This window comes from Puma concolor, chromosome D1 (assembly GCF_028749965.1).
Source record: "Puma concolor isolate L17-30 chromosome D1, mPumCon1.1.hap2, whole genome shotgun sequence".
Lineage (NCBI taxonomy): Eukaryota > Metazoa > Chordata > Mammalia > Carnivora > Felidae > Puma > Puma concolor.
This window is the reverse complement of record NC_141676.1, coordinates 19534420-19549200: the sequence shown is the minus strand read 5'-3', so window position 1 is coordinate 19549200 and position 14781 is coordinate 19534420. Positions and strand designations below refer to the sequence as shown.

Here is a 14781-nt window from a genome sequence, read left to right as displayed (position 1 = left end):
ACAGATGAGAGAACAATGATTTCATCAAAGTTTTAACATTCATTCATTCAACAGACATTTATTGCTTACTATTACATGTAAGTTTCAAGGTTGGGACTGGAAGAACAGTCACTTCCCTGGAGAAGCAGGGAATTTATAGCAGGGGCAATTAAACAAAAACCACAAGAAATTATAATATGGTGTGCCTGATACTATGCTGTACAATTGTATAGCTTTCTCTGGTTTCAGTTACTTGTGGTCAATTGTGGTTCTGGAAGCAGAGGATTCTCCTTTGGATATAACTGTCAAACACTTCATCTTTATCATGTAGGCATTTTATCATCTCATCACAGGAAGAGTGAGTACAGTAAGATATTTTGAGAGAGAGACCAGATTCACATAACTTATTACAGTATATTGTTATAATGTTCCATCTTACTATTAGTTATCATTGTTAATCTCTTTTTTTTTTTTTAATTTTTTTTTTTTCAACGTTTATTTATTTTTGGGACAGAGAGAGACAGAGCATGAATGGGGGAGGGGCAGAGAGAGAGGGAGACACAGAATCAGAAACAGGCTCCAGGCTCTGAGCCATCAGCCCAGAGCCCGACGCGGGGCTCGAACTCCCGGACCGTGAGATCGTGACCTGGCTGAAGTCGGACGCTTAACCGACTGCGCCACCCAGGCGCCCCTCATTGTTAATCTCTTAATGTGCCTAATTTACAAATGAAACTTTATCAGAGGCATGGATATATAGGAAAAAATACAGTATGTATAAGGTTTGATACAGTCTGTGGTTTCAGGCATCTGCTGGGGCTCTGTGTTGGGGGACTACTATATGTATGCATGGGATGCATCGAGAGAGCAGAAGCACCTGGGGTGGGGGGGATTGATGAGGGCAGCAGGACTCCTCCAGGTGGAGAAGGCAAGGGAAAGGCACTCCAGGAAGAGGAGACAGCAGGGGCAAAGGTGTGAAAGTGCTAATGTTCTAAGTCAGGGAATAAATTTAGTACACGGAAGATATCTGAAAACTCAGGTGCACAAAATTTACTCGTGTTCTATCATCTTGACCTTGTTTTTCTTCTAGTTCAGTCTGAAGAAGGGCTGGGCTAAAAATAGCTCCTGGTACAGTGATAAAACATTCAAGTAACAATTTCAAGGAGAAAGTTAAAACTAGATTTAGTTATTTGGCAAACACTTACTTAGAATATTGATGGGCTAATTAAAAATCACTTTCGTTATTAAAGCAGATCCCAAAAGGCCTCTCCTTGTTCTCACTAAGCTTTATGGGGCTTTAATTCATGGCTTTTTTTGCAGGGCCCAGAACAGTGCCTGACACATACTAGATGCTCAGTAAATATTTGTGGTGAATGAAGAAGTGAATCCTAGGTTATTTTAAAAGTCACTGTGAATGTTTAAAAGTATTAAACGTGTTTTTTCAAAACTGGAACATTTAGACATTTCCATACTTCATACTGGCCTTTGTCCCAATGTTTCTGTCACCTATTGCTATATAATAAGCTGTTCTAAAGCTCAGTGGCTTAGAAAAACAACCAAACATATTATTGCTAATTTGTGGATCAAGAATTTGGGCAGGGCTCAGTAGAGACAGTTTTTCTCTATTCCACATGGTGTTGGCTGAGGCAGCCCCACTGTGGCTTGAAGATTCAAGATGACTTCACCTCCTTGTATGGGGTCTTGGTACTAGTTGTTGACTGGGGAGCCTTAGTTCTCCATGTAGCCTCTCCATAGGGTCACTCATCATTCACTAGACGTCACTGAGCTGTCCTTCCATGGCATGGACGTTGTTCTGAGAAGGTGAAAACAGAAATTGCAGGATATCTTAAGGCCTTGACCTGGAAGTCATACAGTGTCACTTCTGCCACATTCTTGTGGTCAAAGCAAGTCATAGGAGCAGCCCAGAATCGGGCAGAGGAGAAAAGATTCTGCCTTATGATGGAAGAGTGGCATATTCCTGTTGCAAGGTGGCATAAGATGGGAGGTATTTTTGCAGCTGCTTTTGGAAATATTCTACTATAGCCAGCTCACTGAGTATATATAACAAGTCACACCTCTTCCACATGCAGAAAACACTTCCCCTCCCCCAGAAGTTTTATCTCATTATGGCATCAACTTGAAGTCCGGGATTGTATCATTTAAGTAAAGTCCAGATGCACATGAAGTTTCTCAGGCACAGATGCTCAGGCAGCTTCTGATCTAGAAATCCGTGAACCAAACGACAAAGTTGCCTACCCTTCCACCTCATCTGCCCACACCCAGCATCCAGTGGTGAGACAGGGATGGGAATACCGCAGTAGATACTCGAGGAATGTAGGCGTCACTGGTCCATAGCAATTTTGAAACCCAGCTGGACATATGTTACCAGTTCTTTTATGACACACACTGAGAATCATGAGAGTAGTAAGAGAGTTTTGCTCTTGACTTATTTCCTAATGTATTGTTTCTTGAGGCCATTCGTTGTACCCTCTGCTCTTGGCTCTCTTCTGTGCTGTTTTGTTTTGTTGTTTTTTTCTTTTTTTTAAATAAGAAATGAGTCATTTTGCAGCTGAGTACCTTTTCAGCCTACTTCCTCTCTGTGTGAAGTCGCAACCCCTCAGAGACTTTTTTTTCATTTTGAATGATTTATGTCTCTTTTAATCCAACTTTGTGGTACTTTTAGCACTGTCATTTTCTTAAAAACATCGAGAGTTTTCTATGAATCTTACTGGGGGTTGATTCCATGCCCCCAAAGCAACATCTATAATTCCGTGCCAAGGCCGACTTCTCTATGCTTTGGAGCAATTAGACTGTTATAAGATAAAGTCCTCAAGATTCTTAGAAGTACCTTTATACAGGTGAGAGGGTTTGTTGGGCAATACTTAAATCTTTCCAAGGTCTCAACAAAAGATTTTATGGACAAACTCTTGATTTGATATTTACCCTGAGGCCATTTCTTAATTTGAGGATATTGTGCTGGGTGGCAAGACTGTCTTGTGCCCTCTGTATCTTTATCAACGTTTATTTATTTTGGGACAGAGAGAGACAGAGCATGAATGGGGGAGGGGCAGAGAGAGAGGGAGACACAGAATCAGAAACAGGCTCCAGGCTCTGAGCCATCAGCCCAGAGCCTGACGCGGGGCTCGAACTCACAGACCGCGAGATCGTGACCTGGCTGAAGTCGGACGCTTAACCGACTGCGCCACCCAGGCGCCCCTAGCCCTCTGTAGGTTCTGCTTGAAAATTACACAGATCTTTATTTCTCTCTTCCTTATTTTATGACATGCATTCAGAAGAAGCCAGTTGGCACTTACAACATTCTACCTGGAGATATCTTTAGCCAGATCCACCAGTTGGTTAGGTAATAGTCGGTCTTTCACATTATTGCAGGCAACATCCTTGCCTAGCATCCCACTGCTGTATAACGTGGCTGACACTCTACGTGCCACTTTTCCAGCCTCCACCTGCCACTTGTCCCAAACAAATGCTGCATATTTCAGGTTTTTGTTTTTGGCACCTCACTTTTGGGTATCCATTTCTGTCTCAGTGAGCTGTTACTGAGAAACTACTGCAAAATATAATTGCTTAAGACAGCAGTCATTGTGGGACGCCTGGGTGGCTCAGTCAGTTGAGTGTCTGACTCTTGATTTCAGCTTAGGTCATAATCCCAGGCTTGTGGAATCGAGTCCTGTGTGGGGCCCTGCTCTGAGCATGGAGCCTGCTTAAGATTCATTCCCTCTGTCTTGCTTGCTCTCACTCTCTGTCTCTCCCCTTCTATCCTTCTTCCCCACTTTCTCTCTCTCTCTCCTTCTGCTCCTCTCCCCTCCCCCACCCCATAAACACACGCGCGCGCGCGCGCGCACACACACACACACACACACACACACACACACACACACAAAACCCACCAAAAACAGCAATCATTTCATTTCTCCCCACAATTTTGTCAGTCAGGAATTTGGGCAGGGCTAGCTGGGATGGCTCCCCTTGGTACCATATGGAGTCAGCATAGATGGCTTTGATGGTGCAGGAGGATTCAAAATATGTTCTCACATGTGTGGGGTCTAGTGCTGCTTTTGGAGTATTGGTGGAGATAAGGGATCTCAGATGGCCTCTCTCATCTTTGGGGTCTTGGATCTCCACATACTCTTTCATCCTTTAGTGGTTATTGCAGGACTTCCTTACATGACTGCAAGACCTCCAAAGGCCTAGGTCAGAAGAAACAAAGCAAGTAAATCAAAGCAAGCCAAATAACCAAAGAGAGGGGAAAATAGATTACCTCTGTTGATAGGAGGAATGACAATTGTACCTTGTAAAAGGACATGCAGAATGGGAGGGACTGTTCTTCAGAATAATCTGTCACATTGAATAAGTTTAAATTTAAGAATGATGGCCTGTGTATGTATCTGGTTTACAGACATGGTTTATTTGGCAATATTTGGTACAGAGTTTTAATTAAAAAAAAGAAGGCCCAATAAGTTGTCAACATTAAACATTTGGAAGATTTCATCTAGAAGTTTGTGTATCTGACCTCTCTTGAAAAATAGCAAGCAATTATATTAGGCCTGCATTTCCACATCAGCTGGAAATTGCTTGCTTTATTCATATTATCTGTCTGGCTTCTATAGGTATTTGAGTTTGTATTCTCTGTTCTGTAGATGATTGATTTATACACTAAGATTTTTAGGGGATACAGTGATGTATAACACATACAGAACTTACAGTAGGGGAAGATTGACAATAATCAACTGGACCCATACATAATATAATCACTAATGGTGATATGTGCTCTAGTGGAATAAAGCAAGGATAAAGAGGATAGAAGGTAACTGGTATGTGAGTCAGAGGCCTCTCTGAAGACATGTTGAGTGGAGGACTTAGTGATAAGAAGGAGCCAGTCTTCTGAAGTGCTGGGCTAAGAGGGTTCTAGACAGGGAAAAGCAAGTAAAAGACCCACTGTGGGACTGGGCTTAATGTGTTTGATAAAAGGCAAGACCTTTGGCTGAGCTACATGAGTAAGTAGACAGCGTGCAAGGGGGAAATGGTTAGTAAAAGAAGTGAGTGTGGATGAGATCATGAAAAATCCTGTAGGACGTGGGAAGATCTTTGGATTTTATTCTGAGTAATGGAAAGTCACTGGAGGAATTCAAGAAGGGTAGTGATGTGATGTCATTTACTTTTTATAAAGATGACTCTGGCTGCTGTGTGGTGAATAAACTATAGGGGTCTAGGGTGGACATTAAGGAGCCTTACGGTCATCTAGGTTAGATACGAATGATGGAGCATTGAACCTAAGGAGCAGTACTTTAGGGAATGAGGAGTGCTCGTATATGGTATGTACTTGAGAGAGAGTAGACAGGTCTTGGGGATGGGTTAGCTACAGAATGTGGGGAAGAAAGGACTCAAAGCTGACTATGAGGCTTTTGGCTTGATCAGTGGAATGAATTGATGAGCCCAAGGGGAATTCCGACAGAGAATCAAGCTTGAAATGAGTATCAAGAGTTTTATTTTGACCATTACTAAGTTTGTGATGCCTACTCTGACAATAAGACCAATGATAAGGAAAACTCCTGAAGTTGAAATTGTTTTTATTTTATGGTTCGTTATACATGCATGTTTTTTCATTAAGAAACTTTGCTCGTATTTAGTTGAGATGTGAACTGCCATGGAGGGAGTACATGGATGTGTACCGGAGGATGTATTTATTCAATGTGTAACTATTTAGTGTGCAATGAGTAGGACAACTGAATACCATTAAGAATTAGGTGGTGGGGCGCCTGGGTGGCGCAGTCGGTTAAGCGTCCGACTTCAGCCAGGTCACGATCTCGCGGTCCGTGAGTTCGAGCCCCGCGTCGGGCTCTGGGCTGATGGCTCAGAGCCTGGAGCCTGTTTCCGATTCTGTGTCTCCCTCTCTCTCTCTGCCCCTCCCCTGTTCATGCTCTGTCTCTCTCTGTCCCAAAAATAAATAAACGTTGAAAAAAAAATTAAAAAAAAAAAAAAAGAATTAGGTGGTGTTGGTACTGTGTTGTGAAAATGTCACTGGTCCCTGAAATATTGATCTGTTTTTTTGTTTTTTGCTTTCCTATTTATGCCAGCTGGGTGTGTATGGTTATCAAGTATCGAGTGTAAATATTATTCATGTCATATTGTTATGGAGAACGAATTTATCTTTACTATTAAAAATAGTGGCATGATAGTAATCTAAATGTTCTGGGAGAGCTTCCCAGAGGTTTGTAACTCTTAAAGTTGAAACTACCATTTAGCTAAGACCAGAATCATAGCACATAAGGCAGGATGGAGTAAGGTGAATGGACTTGATGAATTGAAGAGCTGCTTGGGAAGGACAGAAATTTGCTTTTGCATTGTAGCCCACAGCTTTTCATTATAGAATTCAACTGCAAAATGAGATAATAGCTTTTCACCCCATCACCAGAGTCATTTGGACATAGCATTTTGACTAGATCTGCCATTCAAACCAGCCTGGCTTAGACATAATTTATAATTTTATTTTTAGATTGTGACTTTAGGATATTATCACGAGATGGCTATAATACCACTCTGTTTTACTGTAATTGGCTTGGGAGGAAAATCTTTTATATAAGATGAGTTAATGGTTTATTGCTATTACCATTTATTTTATCTCTTTTTAGTAAATGAAAATCATTTGAACTTAAATTCAGATGTATATTGTACAGAGAACGTAACTGATTTAAAACCGTGTAAAATATCTTCTCTTGCTAACAAAATGTTCAGTTTTTCTTTCTTTGTGAAACCTTGAGTCAGAATGTACTAGTGAGTGAGAGTGTTTGTATTCCAGTGGTGTAGCTGAACCAGACAGGTCTGCAGAACAGTGGTTTATTTTTAGACACTGGGTTGCCATTTTTATCCTGCAAAAATATTCATCAGTGTCTCGCTGACAGGCCATCAGTTTTATAAATGTGTCACACAGACCAGATTTTGTTCTTTGTCTCATTCTCTTTCCAATTTCTTTCTTTTCCCTTTGACTTGTTCATACAACTGTTTGGAGGAGGAGAATGTTTTTTAGTTCAGTTCATGTATTAGATACTTCAATTCACAGATTTTCAGCATCACACAATTCATTCAGCTATCTGCAGCTGCTTACACATCTCTACTTATTGTCTGTCATGGGAAACTGTTGTAGATCACTGAGTTGAAGGTGAGGAAAAGAGAAACGCATGCATTGTAGGCTCTTTTCATGGGTCCATTCAGCTTTTGGCTTTGGCTTCTCCAAATATGCTGTTTTATGTATGTATGTGTATGCAGGGCATGCGTGTGTGTGTGTGTGTGTCTCACCCAGCTAGAGACTGGCATTATCTTGTATGAGCCATGGCTGCATAAGGGCCTAGAGGTTACCATGTGGCAGACAGCCTAGTGGCTTGCATTGGAAATAAATCATTATCTCTAAATACGTACAACACCAATCATTTAATTAGTTAGGAGACTCCCCTTATTTTTATTCTAGATCCTTGAGTGGCAAATACAATCACAACAGGAGAATCCCTGCAATCAAAAGAAAGCAAGGGGCAACTCATAAATATAGTAAATTAATTTTTTAATAGTGTATATTTACATCTCATTTTTATAAAGGTTCAGTTTTCCAAAGCAGGTTTGGAGTTCACTTGTCCATGCAAACAAATGTTTGCAGAGTAGATATTTAAGGGGCTAACACATTAATTGCTTTGGTGGATGGCAGGGCTTGGAAAATGGGATTCCTACCTTGTAAAGCTTAGTTATTTTAAGGAGAGAAGACGTATTTATGGATATTTCACAGACCTAGCAGTATGGTACTAGGTAAAAAGTGTAGGCACTTTTTACCAGAAGTAGTGCCAGAAACTTGGGTTTACAACTTGTGCTCATCATTTCTTATCTGTGTTACCTTGAGCAAGTTGTTTTAGCTTCTCTGAGCCTCAGTTTCTTCATCTGTAAAATTGGTATGTACCTCAAAACTTACTGTAAAGGTTAAAAAAGATGATGCTTTTTTAGTAATATGTAAAAATATGGAATATCATATCTAGAACATAGTAAGCACGTAATACATACTAGTTAATTCATAATAACAGTAATAATACTAGCAGGGATAGTAACAAATATTTTACAGGTATTCTATAGTGCTTTAACAGTCAGGAATGTATTCAGGGAGACTGGGAGGCTCAATAGGTTAAGGGTCCGACTCAACTTTGGCTCAGGTCATGATCTCGTGGTTCACAAGTTTGAGCTCCACATCGGGCTCTGTGCTGACAGCGCAGAGCCTGCTCGAGATTCTCTGTCTCCTATCTCTCTGCCCCTTCCCCACTTGTACTCTCTCTCTCTCAAAAATAAATAAGCTTACATAAAAAAAGCATTTAAGGGGCGCCTGGTGGCTCAGTTGGTTAACCGTGGGACTTCAGCTCAGGTCACGATCTCGTAGTTCTTGGGTGCTTGACAGGTCAGAGCCGGGACCCTGCTTGGGATTCTGTGTCTCTGTCACACTCTGCCTCTCCACCCCTCGCGTTCTGTCTCTCTCTCTCTCTCTCTCTCTCTCTCTCTCTCTCTAAAATAAACAAAAAAATAATGAAAAAGAATATATCCAGCCATAAGTAACAGAACACCTGAGTATGGTGATTTAAACAGAGATTTATTTGATAAGTTTGGGGTAGGCCAGATTGAACAGTCAGCATTTAACAATATTGAAAATCTATGTGCCAGGTACCAATTCTAGGCACAGGGATTCAACTATAAATAAAATTTAACAGTCCGTATTCTCAGGAAGCTTATATTCTAATTGAGGGGAGAGGCAAAATAAACAAAACGAAAATGTAAGTTATTAGTGTATTAAATGGTGGGCCTCAAAAAGCTTTGGAAAGGAGAACCCATTTAATTAGGCCACAAGAGAACAATTGAGTTTTAATAAATGAAAGCTCAGTAGGAGAAAGGCACAATAGAGGTATAAATATGAGAAAGGATGGAGGTGCCATCCTCAAAATGGACTTGGGGTGAGAGTGCGGTTAGTCAGCAAAGTAGTCAGGAACCAAGAATATAAGATAAGATTTGTGTAAGATTTCTAAATTTAAAAAAGTTTCCCATGTTGTTGTTTTTATTCTCACTGTATATTACAACTAGCAACCGGATAGTTAAAACAAATACGGATACTAATATACAATGCTCTTCTAAACAACAGTAATAATAACACGCAATGGCTGACACTTAACATCGTGCTAATTGTGTGCCAGGAACTGTTGCAAGGATTTGATATCCATACTTCCATCTTACTCTGTGAGTTAGGTACTTTTATTGTTGCCATTTTATGGATGAGTGAATTGAGCTAGTGAAGTAACTCAGACCAGGGTTATTTGTCTGTGAGGACAAGAGGGGATGGGGTAGGTGGGAGTAATACTGACAGAAATGGAAGCAGACAGAATCCCCAAAGCCTGAGCAGAGAAAGAAAGGAGAAATTGAGAGTCTGTGTCGGCCTGTGATGGCTCATATAAACACACTTTCCCCTGATTTTCTGCCGCTCTGACTGAGGCTTACTTTTGGATGTAATTTGGTCCAGAGCTCTGTCCTGCTTCTGACACAGGCTTCCCAGTGCTAAGGCCCAAGAATATACCTTACTCAACAGGTACCATTAGAGTCCTTTGCTCATGGAGAGGATATCCTTTTTTTGTTTGATTCTCTACTTTAGGTTATCCTTTGAATGAAAGAGGAATTTCCCAGCTTCATTATTGGCAGTCTGATGGACTGAGTTTCCAAGATTAAGCACATTTAGGTAGTATCTGAAAAACCCTTATAAGAACAAATGTTATGATATGCATGGCCTGTCTATTAAAATTTCCATCTGGTTTCTTCTACACATTCTTTCCCAAATTAGAAGCTGCCAGCCTGTCAGAATACAGGTGTGGTCCACTCTTAAGAAAACTTGGTGTAAGGAAAATATAAATTTACAGAAATAACTAAAGTTGGGTGGGGGGATGTTTGCATTACAAAGATTCTTTAGACTTCTAAGTTAATTGGTGGGTGAGGGGAATTTGCTTTACATAATGATTCAAAGAACAGATTTTATTTATATAGTTAAGTATATAAATGTGAAGCCACAGCTATTACTTTGAGGGTAAACCTACTTAAATATATTTTACATTGAGGACTTGGCCATGATATAATATCATGCTCATTCTCAGTGAAGGGGACAGATAGTATATGAGGCTTGTTACAGACCAAGAGTCCTGCTGAAGCCGAGGGTGGCCTTGCTCGTCCTGTTGGATTGAGAAGCCCTTGTTGGAAGGAATAAGTAGATTCTATCAGACAACAGATTCAGTGTAAAATATTACAGCGGTCCTGATTATTTCTCAGTAGATGTTTCCCTGAATATTCTTAGATGGTATCTGCTAAGTCTCCCAAAGTGACCCTTTGTATTTAAATAAAACCTGACTGGAAGACTCCAGTGAAGACCCAGTTTAGAAGGAACTTTATGTGAACTTTGAGACTATGTGAATCTTTCGGATATTAGAGGAGTAACTCATGATTACAAGGCACTTTGTTGGTATAAATTACCCTCATAGAACAAACCCCCATCTCTTAATGCTGTTTTACAACTCTTTCTTCAAGTACTTGCTATTAGGGTGAAGCAGTAGAAACCCACATAATTCCCCCTTCGGCCCTTTTATCCTTTCTTTGATCAGTCCTGTCTCTCTGTGCTTTGTGTTTTGTACCTCTTACTCTCTGGTCAGGAGAGGTGGATTGAAGCAGGCATACGTGTACAGTGGGCAGTGGCTGTCCACTTTTGCAGAAGTGGTAGGGTAGATCTAGTGCTTTTTTTTGTTTGTTTCATTTCTGGAAAGCCTGAGCTTATCAAGTGCTTTTCTGTTCTCGGCTTTAAATGCTAACTAGTGAAACATACCACCTCACCGTGGCGGTTACCATATAGGAGCTTCCTTATTCTGGTTAAGTTAGCATTTACAGAATGTAATTTTATTTTAATTTTAAACTTTATAAAGAATTAAGAAATACCATTAGTTATTATTAAAAAATAGAAATGCCTCCAAGTAAAGAAAAATTACTTAACCTCTGAGGTAACTCCCATCAACGTTTTGGTCTATGTTTGAGCTTTTAGACTTTTTAGACCTTCTCCGGTGTGCATACAAACATACACATATGTGTGTATATAAATCTTTTTTTTATACAAAAGATGGTAACTGGACTTGTTACTCCTGTTGCATCTGGGAATTGGCTTATTTATAAGCTAGATTTTTGGCAAAATTCTTTTGGCTCATCATTAGATAATGGTCATTAGAAATTCCAACTAAAGGTCTTCAGGAGAAATAAACATTGTTAAAACAAATATGGTCAATTTTGCTCTATACAACTTTGCTCTAATTTGTCCTCACCAAACAATATATTATAGACACCTTTTACTGTCAACTGTTCTTTGGTGCTATAATTTTTGATAGCTGCATTGTGTTTCCATTGTATTGATGTACTATAATATATAATATAGATATTCTACATATAATATGAATATAGGTATACTATATATTCCCATATATGCCATAATTATATACCATTTATGCTATATATATATATATACACACACACTATATATACACTATATACACTCTATATATATTCTTTATGTATTATAATTTATTTAGTGGTTCTTTGGTGTTGAATGGTTTTAATTTTTCTCTTGCAAATATTGCTGCAGTATACCAGCATCTTAAAGGGCACGTTCATTCTGAAAAACCAAAAAGCAAAGGCATTGGAGCATTAAGTTAGTAAGGGCCAGCAGATGGCATGGAAAGGCGCATGACATTTAAAGAATTGCTTCAGATGCCCTTGTATCTTAAGGAGCAACAACCAATTAAGAAAAACATCTAATAGGGGCGCCTGGGTGGTGCAGTCGGTTAAGCGTCCGACTTCAGCCAGGTCACGATCTCGCGGTCCGTGAGTTCGAGCCCCGCGTCGGGCTCTGGGCTGATGGCTCAGAGCCTGGAGCCTGTTTCCGATTCTGTGTCTCCCTCTCTCTCTGCCCCTCCCCCGTTCATGCTCTGTCTCTCTCTGTCCCAAAAATAAATAAACGTTGAAAAAAAAAATTAAAAAAAAATCTAATAGAAACCAACAGAATACTGAAACTTATAAATTCAGCAGTGTCCTAATCTTATGAAGAATTGAAGGTGTTTTCAAAACATTAAATAGCAGAATAGTGTTATCCTTCAGCATACCTGCGAGGTAGGTGAGTAGGTCAGTAAACAAGATGACTTTAACCTAAGGCATTAGACACCTTATTCTTTCAGTCTAGGTCAAGTAATCAAACTCTGTTAAATAATTTACATTTGAAAAAGTTATGGGAACTTTAACTAGACCAGTGACTTTCTAGAGTTCCTTTTTTAGAATAAAAAGAGATGTGAGTAATGAATAAAGACCATTGAAAGAACGTATGATTGCATTTTAGATCAATCAGATTTTTGTTAGAATTGTTTTTTGTTTTTTTTTCAGAACCATGCAGTTATCAATGAGTGGGGTTTTTTTCTTTTTAAAGTTCATATATTTATGTATTTATTTAAAGAGAGTGCACAAGCAGGGAAGGGGCAGAGAGGGAGAGAAAGAATCCCAAGTATGCTCCATGCTGTCAGCGCAGAGCCTAAAGCTGGGCTCAGTCTCACGAAATGTGAGATAATGACCTGAGCTGAGATTGAGAGTTGGGTGCTTAACCAACTGAGCCACCCAGGTGCCCCTCGAAGATCTGTCTTTAAGAAGTAGCATCTTGAGGGGCGCCTGGGTGGCGCAGTCGGTTAGGCGTCCGACTTCAGCCAGGTCACGATCTCGCGGTCCATGAGTTCGAGCCCCGCGTCAGGCTCTGGGCTGATGGCTCAGAGCCTGGAGCCTGTTTCCGATTCTGTGTCTCCCTCTCTCTCTGCCCCTCCGCCGTTCATTCTCTGTCTCTCTCTGTCCCAAAAATAAATAAACGTTGAAAAAAAAAATTAAAAAAAAAAGAAGTAGCATCTTGAAGGAAGGAGAGTATGCTTCTTTTGATTCCTTAATGCTCCAGTCAGCTATGTTTAGAGTAGTAGGTTATCCATGAACTTGAATGAAGTAGGCTTCAAATGGCAAGGAGAAAATTATTTCACTGGTTTTTAGCTCCCACCCAGGGGTTCACAGGTAAAATACAAATTCTAGAAACAGACCTCAAGTTTTCTACCTTTCATATTAAAGATCTGTGGAAGAAAAGTTCAAAATAATTAAAAGATTGTTGGGGGGAGTGTGCCTGGGTGGCTCAGCCCATTAAGCAACAAACTTGATTTTGGCCCAGGTCATGATCTCAGAGTCATGAGATCGAGCCCCACATTGGGCTGTGTGCTGAGTTTAGAGCCTGCTTAAGATCCTCACCCCCCCCCCCCCCCTTCTGACCCTCTCTTGTACTTGCTTGGACACTCTCTCTTAAAAAAAAAAAAAAAAAAAAAAAAAAAAAAAAAAAAAATTTAAATTTAGTAATTCATGTTCTTTCTCCCTTGAATTTCTGACAATGAGCTAGCTATAGGTGTATTTGATCATTTTCCTTTTTTTTTTTTAAGTTTTTTTAATGTTTATTTTTGAGAGAGAGAGAGACAGAGCGTGAGCAGGGGAGGGGCAGAGAGAGAGGGAGTCACAGAATCTGAAGTAGGCTCCAGGCTTTGAACGGTTAGCACAGAGCCAGACAAGAGGCTCGAACCCAAAGACTGGGAGATCATGACCTGAGGCGAAGTCGGATGCTTACCAACTGAGCCACCCAGGCACCCCTCAATTATTTTCAGTAAATCACAGCTCTGACTTCACTTACACTTTGTTTTTCTTTTCTTTTCCTTTCCTTTCCTTTCCTTTCCTTTCCTTTCCTTTCCTTTCCTTTCCTTTCCTTTCCTTTTCTTTTCCTTTTCTTTCTTTCTTTCTTTCTTTCTTTCTTTCTTTCTTTCTTTCTTTCTTTTTCTTTCTTTCTTTCTTTTTTGAGAGAGCACGCAAGTGAGGGAGGGGCAGAGGGAGAGAGAGAATCTTAAGCAAGCTCTGTTTCCAGCATAGAGCCCAACATGTGGCTCAATCTCATGACCCTGGAATCATGATCCGAGCCAGAATCAAGAGTTGGATGCTTAACTGACTGAGTCACCTAGGAGCCCCAACTTACAATGTTTCTAAAGTTTCTGGATGTTTGTTCCAGAAATTAAAGTTGAGAGAGAAGTTACTGCTATAACTTTATATTCATCATAGGTATGGGATCAGTCTTGGCCATTCATTTAATGTTACTACACTTTAAGAGATGCTGGAAGTGAGGCTCAGAAGTGTTATTTACTGGTCCAGGGACACTTAGCTAGCAGAGCCAGGACTAGATCATAGGTTTCCCAACTGCTGGTCAACTCACCACTATTTTATGTAGAATCTAATCTCTATAACTGAGAAAAATAGTAGTGGATTGCACAAAGCTCCTTTAAAAGATCCTGTTGGAAATGTATCTCATTGAGTGTTCATTTTGAAAAATGTGATAGGCATGAGTTGCTTAGCATAATTACATTGGCAGCATTGGGTTTTCCTAAAAAGTAGAATGAGGATCCAGCCAGATGTTGTCTGACAGGCAGGAATTGTGCTTCCATGGTTTTGGCTCTTCCAGGTTGGGGGGGGGGGGGGGGAAGACCTTGGAGAGAATAGATTAGATTTCTTCATTTTCTTCCTCAAATTTGTTGTTGAGGAGTGCTTGGCTGGTTCATTCGGTAGAGCATGCTACTCTTGATCTTGAAGTTGTGAGTTCAAGGTATATATCAGACTGTCTTTTGGGGTGGCTGTTCTGAA

At 40.2% G+C, this 14781-nt stretch overlaps 1 protein-coding gene and 2 long non-coding RNA genes across 3 annotated transcripts in view; all 3 read left to right on the top strand.

The window, feature by feature from the left end:
- Positions 1–14781, top strand: part of HSD17B12 (hydroxysteroid 17-beta dehydrogenase 12) — a 167919-nt gene that overhangs the window by 28851 nt on the left and 124287 nt on the right. The window lies entirely within an intron of this gene.
- LOC147576540 (uncharacterized) lies at positions 2664–8513 on the top strand. Its single transcript, XR_015240883.1, has 3 exons — positions 2664–2981; positions 3197–5741; positions 5985–8513. It is a non-coding gene; the product is annotated as an uncharacterized LOC147576540 (long non-coding RNA).
- On the top strand, positions 10946–13397 carry LOC147576539 (uncharacterized). The gene is made up of 3 exons (XR_015240884.1): positions 10946–11860; positions 12092–12748; positions 12989–13397. It is a non-coding gene; the product is annotated as an uncharacterized LOC147576539 (long non-coding RNA).